This window comes from Triticum dicoccoides, chromosome 5B (genome assembly GCF_002162155.2).
Source record: "Triticum dicoccoides isolate Atlit2015 ecotype Zavitan chromosome 5B, WEW_v2.0, whole genome shotgun sequence".
In the NCBI taxonomy this organism is placed as follows: Eukaryota; Viridiplantae; Streptophyta; class Magnoliopsida; order Poales; family Poaceae; genus Triticum; species Triticum dicoccoides.
In genome coordinates this window covers 402,717,400-402,724,212 of record NC_041389.1, presented here as the reverse complement: position 1 = coordinate 402,724,212, position 6,813 = coordinate 402,717,400, and positions in this window count along the sequence as shown.

The following is a 6,813-nucleotide window of genomic DNA, read 5'->3' as shown; positions in this document are numbered from 1 at the left end:
ATAAGAACGATGACATAATGTAGACGAGATCCGTTTATATATTATGAAGATATAGATCCCATCTTGTTATCCTTAGTAGCAATGATACATACATGTCGGTTCCCCTTCTGTCACTGGGATCAAGCACCGTAAGATCGAACCCACTATAAAGCACCTCTTCCCATTGCAAGATAAACAGATCAAGTTGGCCAAACAAAACCAAAATATCAGAGAAGAAATACGAGGCTATAAGAAATCATGCATATAAGACACCAAAGAAGACTCAAATAACTTTCATGGATAAAAACATAGATCTGATCATAAACTCAAAGTTCATCAGATCCCAACAAACACACCGCAAAAGACTTACATCATATGGATCTCCAAGAGACCATTGTATTGATAATCAAGAGGGAGAGAGAGAGGAAGCCATCTAGCTACTAACTACGGACCCGTAGGTCTACAAAGAACTACTCACGCATCATCGGAGAGGCACCAATGGAAGTGGTGAACCCCTCCGTGATGGTGTCTAGATTGGATCTGGTGGTTCTAGACTCTGCGGCGGCTAGAATTGATTTTCGTCGACTCCCCTAGGGTTTCTGGAATATTGGAGTATTTATAGAGCAAAGAGGCCGTTCAGGGGCACCAGAAGTGGGAACAACCCACCAGGGCGTGCCTGGGCCTCCTGGCGTGCCCTGCTGGGTGCTGCTCCCCTCAAGGCACCCCCCTCGTGCTTCCTTGGCCCACTGGATGTCTTCTGGCCCAAAAAATTCCTCCATGAGTTTTGCTACGTTTGGACTCCGTTTGATATTGATTTCTTGCGATGTAAAAAACATGCAGAAAATAACAACTGGCACTGGGAACTATGTCAGTAGGTTAGTACCAAAAAATGATATACAATGACAATAAAATGATTATAAACATCCAAGAATGATAATATAATGACATGGAACAATCAAAAATTATAGATATGTTGGAGACGTATCATACCATACCTATGATTAGACATTGAGATGAAGCACCAAGAGGTGCTCGGAAGTGCCAAATGTTCCGCTCCAAGGTACCAGAGCTAACAGAGATGTGATTGGAAACGTTGCATGAAAATCAAATAAAATCTACGAAACACCCAAGATCTAATCTAGGAGATGCATAGCAAGGAGAGGGGAGTGTGTCTACATACCCTTGTAGACCTAAAGCAGAATCGTATATAATGCGGCTGATGTAATCGTACTCTTCGCAATCCAGTCACGATCCAGTCCGATCTACCATCGAACGGACGGCACCTCCGCGTTCAGCACACGTGTGGCTCGATGACGTGTCCTCCTTCTTGATCCAGTAAGCAAGAGAGGAGAAGTAGATGGGATCTCAACCAGCACGACGGCGTGGTGGAGATGGTGGTGGTGTAATCCCGGTAGGGCTTCGCCAAACGCTATCTAAACCAATTTGGGGAGAAAACGAAGTTTTGGGAGAGGTAGGGCTGCCACCGGGGCATGGTATTTGGTGTGTCCAATCCCTAACTCTCCCACACTATTTATAGGTGGCAAGGGGAGGGTTGGGGCGCAGCCTTGGCCCCTCCTCCAAGGGAGGTGGTGCGGCCAGGCCTAGGGAGGAATCCTCCCTTCCCAAGGCACCTCGGGGTGTGCCTTCCCTCCTTAGGACTCTTCCTTTATCCTCTTTCATGGAGCATGGGACCCTTAGGGCTGGTGCCCTTGGCCCATAAAGTCCAAGGCGCACCCCCTACAGCCCATGTGCCCCCCCCTCCCGAGGCAGGTGGACCCCCCGGTGGACCCCCGAACCCCTTTCGGCACTCCCAGTACAATACCGATAATGGTCGAAACCTTTCCGGCGACCAAAACAGGACTTCCTATGTATAAATCTTTACCCCCCCGACCATTTCGGAGCTCCTCGTGACATCCGGGATCTCATCCGGGACTCCGAACAACATTCGGTCACCAACGTATACATATCCCAATACAACTCTAGCGTCACCGACGTTAAGCGTGCGGACCCTATGGGTTCGAGAATCATGTAGACATGACCGAGACACCTCTCCGGTCAATAACCAATAGCGGTACCTGGATGCCCATATTGGTTCCTACATATTTCACGAAGATCTTTATCGTTTGAACCACGATGTCAAGGATTCAATCAATCCCATATGCAATTCCCTTTGTCAAGTGATATGTTACTTGCCCGAGATTCAATCGTCGGTATCTCCGTACCTAGTTCAATCTTGTTACCGGCAAGTCTCTTTACTCGTTCTGTAATACAAGATCCCGTGACTAACTCATTAGGCACATTGCTTGCAAGCTCTTGACGATGTTGTATTACCGAGAGGGCCCAGAGATATCTCTCCATCACGCAGAGCGACAAATTCCAGTCTCGATCCGTGGAAACCCAATAGACACCTTCAGAGATACCTGTAGAGCACCTTTATGATCAACCAGCTAAGAAGTGACGTTTCAATACACACTAAGTATTCCTCCGGTGTCAGGGAGTTGCACGATCTGATGGTCTAAGAAACTGACACTTGACATGAAGAAAGCTATATCAAATAACTTAAACGATATGATGCTAAGCTTACGGTTGAGTCTAGTCCATCATATCATTCTCCTAATGATGTGATCCCGCTATCAAAGGACAACTCATGTCTATGGTTAGGAAACCATAACCATCTTTGATCAACGAGCTAGTCTAGTAGAGGCTTACTAGGGACACAGTGTAGTTTATGTATTCACACATGTATTTAAGTATCCGGTCAATATAATCCTAGCATGAATAATAAACATTTATCATGAATGGGAAATATGATAATAAGCATTTTATTATTGCCTCTAGGGCATATTTCCAACAAGATGGTCTTAAAGAAAACACTACTCGGTGGTGCTAGAGAAGAACTCTCGGCATTCCCAAAGTAGACCTAGAAATCTGAGTTAGCTCGGGAGAAATACTCGATCGTTACATGATCAATAGTACCAAGTAAAAACACAATAAGTATCGGGAAAACTGAAAGCTGAGAAATTAGAGTGGAAGTTTTAGAAAACTTGCCAATTTTATTTTGGATCTTGAGATAAAGTTCATCTCAAGTTAATTTGCATGTACCACTCTGAATAGTATAGTTGTACTTAACCTCAATTTGAATCTCAGATTCACCAACAGTCTATAACATACAAGCTATGAGCTAGAAGGGCCAACCACTTGTTAGCACAAAAGTAGGAGTCACAAATGATGTTTCCACTCACTAGTGAGGATTATATTCCAGAAATAAACTTCATAAAACAAAATACTCTTGATCATCTTGTCATTAGTCACCAAAACCCATTGAAGACCAAAGATGCATTTTCATCAATAGTTTAGATATCAAACACTATTGGGTAAAACTTAATCCTACCATGTAGATCACCTCGGAGCATGCTTACGCAATAGATCATGAGATTACCACTAGATGTGCAGTCTCGCACATTGGAAGAAGAATCAGATCAGAGCATCCCCGGAGTCATGTCCTCCTCATCGACGTTCTCCCATGTACAGCCGATCACTGACTCCGTCGAATAGGCTCCCGTACTTGTGCAAGCACACTGCCTCTAATGGTATTTGCATGCACGGGAGGAATGCCAAGCGGCAGATTGCTAGGTCCGATCGCATAGGCCGGGCATGGAGAAGTGGACAGATACAACTCTTATGGTTCTACCCGGACCAGCCCTTGATCCAAAACCATTTTCTAGCACTGTGTACTAAACTTATATAGACATCACATTGCGGGCTCAACATTTGAGGCCCAGTGGGACTCTAGATGCCCAAAGTCTATTGCTAGGGACCAATGAAGTCGGACCCAACCTCATAGGCTCCTTTTTCCTTTAGCGTGCGACTCCTTAGGTTGTCGTCCACTTGATTGCGAGTCGGATCACATTCAACTTGACCAGTTGGTAGCGGCTTCTAGCAAAGCGTCTCGACTCCAAGTGTTCGATGAAGTCGCTTCGGCGAGCCTGTACAACGTATCAGCTTTCGTTCCTTTTGCCTCACGATGTATGTTGCGGGTCTCAAGGCAAGTCGGTCATCCTTGTGCTACCCCAGCCCCTTTCTTGTTCCAGCGATGCCGATCTCAAAATCAGATTTTCTCATAATCCTCATCACATGGCCATGCTTATCCAGGTCGGATCACATGAGGAGCCCAAAGTATATCGCTCCATATTGGAGGCCAAATCACATCTTGCTCGACCATGTCTCATGGCATGGATCTAGACAAGTCCGAAACCAACCTTTATAACTACTCAGTTACAGAGTAGCGTTTGGTCAGCCCAAAGCAGGTCATTCACCATTCCGTGTCTATGCGCCGACCTTAGGTCTAGGACACATAACGCTTGTCTTAATAGAGACCAATAGATGACCACATCTTGCTGCGTCACATGTTGGGTCTGTCTGACTCGGACTTTATCTGAATCCGGATCCAATTCGCGTCTAGATCTTTCCAAGTCTGTATTATCCGGCTAGCATCCAATCCTACATGGCCAGTGAGACCGAATCATTCACAACTATTACTTGTGAAAAGTGATGAAAAACATGGAAGTGCTGGCAATTGTTTTTCAAAACTTTGTTAGTTGTTGTGCTTTTAGTCTACTTGGGTTTTGTTCGGTTAAAACCGAGAACCGGACAAAAAGATCTGGTTAAAAACCAGATCTTAATTTACCAAAAAACCGACAGTACAACAATACTCGCTGCCAAACAGATGTCTAGGAGGCCTAGTTGTAGATTATACTCGCTGCCAAGCTAAACTTATGGATCAAGAGTAGTATCCGGCCCCGAGAGACAAGATACCAGTCACCTCTCCAAGTGATCTCCATCTTCTCCATGAAGAAGCTCAAATTCACGCAAACTTTTCAAGAAAGGAATAAAGGCAAGCCCAAGTATTGCACGAGGCTTGCGACCAAGGAGAAGCCCGCCGGCTTTTCCCTCTCGCTTCGTGCAAAACAATAACATATATATTCATCTCACTCTGCTCCATGCCTCCTCACGCTGGCGAACTGTTTCGATCATCGCACACAATATGTCCATGGATCCTGTCGTGACCAGCAGCAGCAGGAGGAGGAGAGGAGGCTGCGGCTGCAAGGAGGGCTGCCATGGCCACTGCCTACCTCCTCACTCTGCCAAATGCCTCTGCCTCTACCTGCTGCTCGCGCTGATCCTCCTCGTCCTCGTCGCGGCCGTGCTGCTCGTCGTCTTCGTCACGAGGCTCAAGAAGCCGACCTTCTACCTGCAGTCCGTCCAGATGGACAGGTCGTTCAGCCTCCGGCCGTCGTCGTCCAACCGCAGCGGCGACAACGGGACGTCGTCGTCGTCGTGCTCGGTGGCGTCGCTGCTGTTCGCGGCGCAGAACCCGAACGGGATCGGGATAAGGTACAGCGCGGCGGACCTCGGCGTGGCCTACGCGAACGAGTCGGTCGGCGCCATGGACGTGCCGGTGTTCTACCAGCCGCCGCGGAGCAGCAACGTGACGGTGCTCATGCACGCCGTGTTCGAGGAGTCCAACGTCAGCCGGCTCGTCGTCAGCGAGCTGTCGGCGCAGAGGAAGCTCGTCGAGATCAGGATCGCCGGGAGCATCGACGCCACCACGCACATCATGAACTTCCCTCTGCCAAAGTTTCACGTACGTTCACACTCCATACTCCTTCCATCTTCAGAAGTTCTTTTGTTTTACTGATGAAGTATGCTCTCACTCTTCAGAAGTTCAAATCTTCGGAAGTTCAGTTTGTCTAAATTTCGTGGTGTTTTTCAATTGCAGTTTACGCTCGATTGCAGAATAGCAACCAACTACACCGACATAGTGCTCCGGGAAGGGATCGAGTCTGCAACTATACGCAAGGTATTTGTTGACTGATAGTTTCTAACTAACATGTGCAAGCTTGTGTCTGAAGTCAGGGCTCAGAACAGTGATCTTCTTGCAGGCAATCCAGGTATCTGCACTGCCCCACATCTCACAGAAGTGCTCTATAAAGCTTGACACGAGGTCGAGAGGGAAGAGGACAAGGCTTGCAGATTTAGGATGCTGATTTCGTAGAATTTAACCTTTTGTTTTCGTTTGCGTAGTAGTAGAATTTAATTGATTCATGTACATGGCCGTTTTACACTTAGAAGAGTATTCTTTGCGTAGCATGCTCCCATGCCAGGCAATGTAAATGTAAATGTATTCAACGGCTGGCAAATGATGCATCTATTTTTCTTGATTGTGTTTCACCGTAAATGTTGAACGAATGTGTAATTGGCTTGAGCTAGTCAATTTATAAAAGCAACTCTAGCAATATCTGTCTGATCGGTATAAGTAACCATCATTGAGGCGATTTTGGATGAAAAGGTCACTCTAGTAAAGTCGACATTCCACCCTTGATCGCACTGCATCTGGAAAATGGTTTGGCGCAAACGAAATTTCCTCTCCCGCGTCGTAGCACTGTTGACCGCTTCCGGACGTCCCCAATATCGTCCAATGACGCCATGGACGACTACTTGACCCCACGTCCAAATCTATTGGACTCGAGTCAAATCTGCCCTGTCTCGGCAATCACCTAGCAGTGTAGGATCACGCCTTCGCCTATGCGCCCGAGCGGAGAACCACCATACCAAGACACAGCAGGCTTACGTTGTCGCCTGCAGACGGGATCATGGCCACCGATGTCTCCCAACCAGAGACACGGCCTAGCCAGAAATCCACCGCCAATGTTGCACATCCATGTCCTCTACATCAAATCGTTGTCCTTTTCAGTGCCCATTGTGTATTACTAACGCCTGTGTGTGACCTTGTCGTCCGAAAAGAATTGCGGTCCTTTTCATAGCATGAGCTCG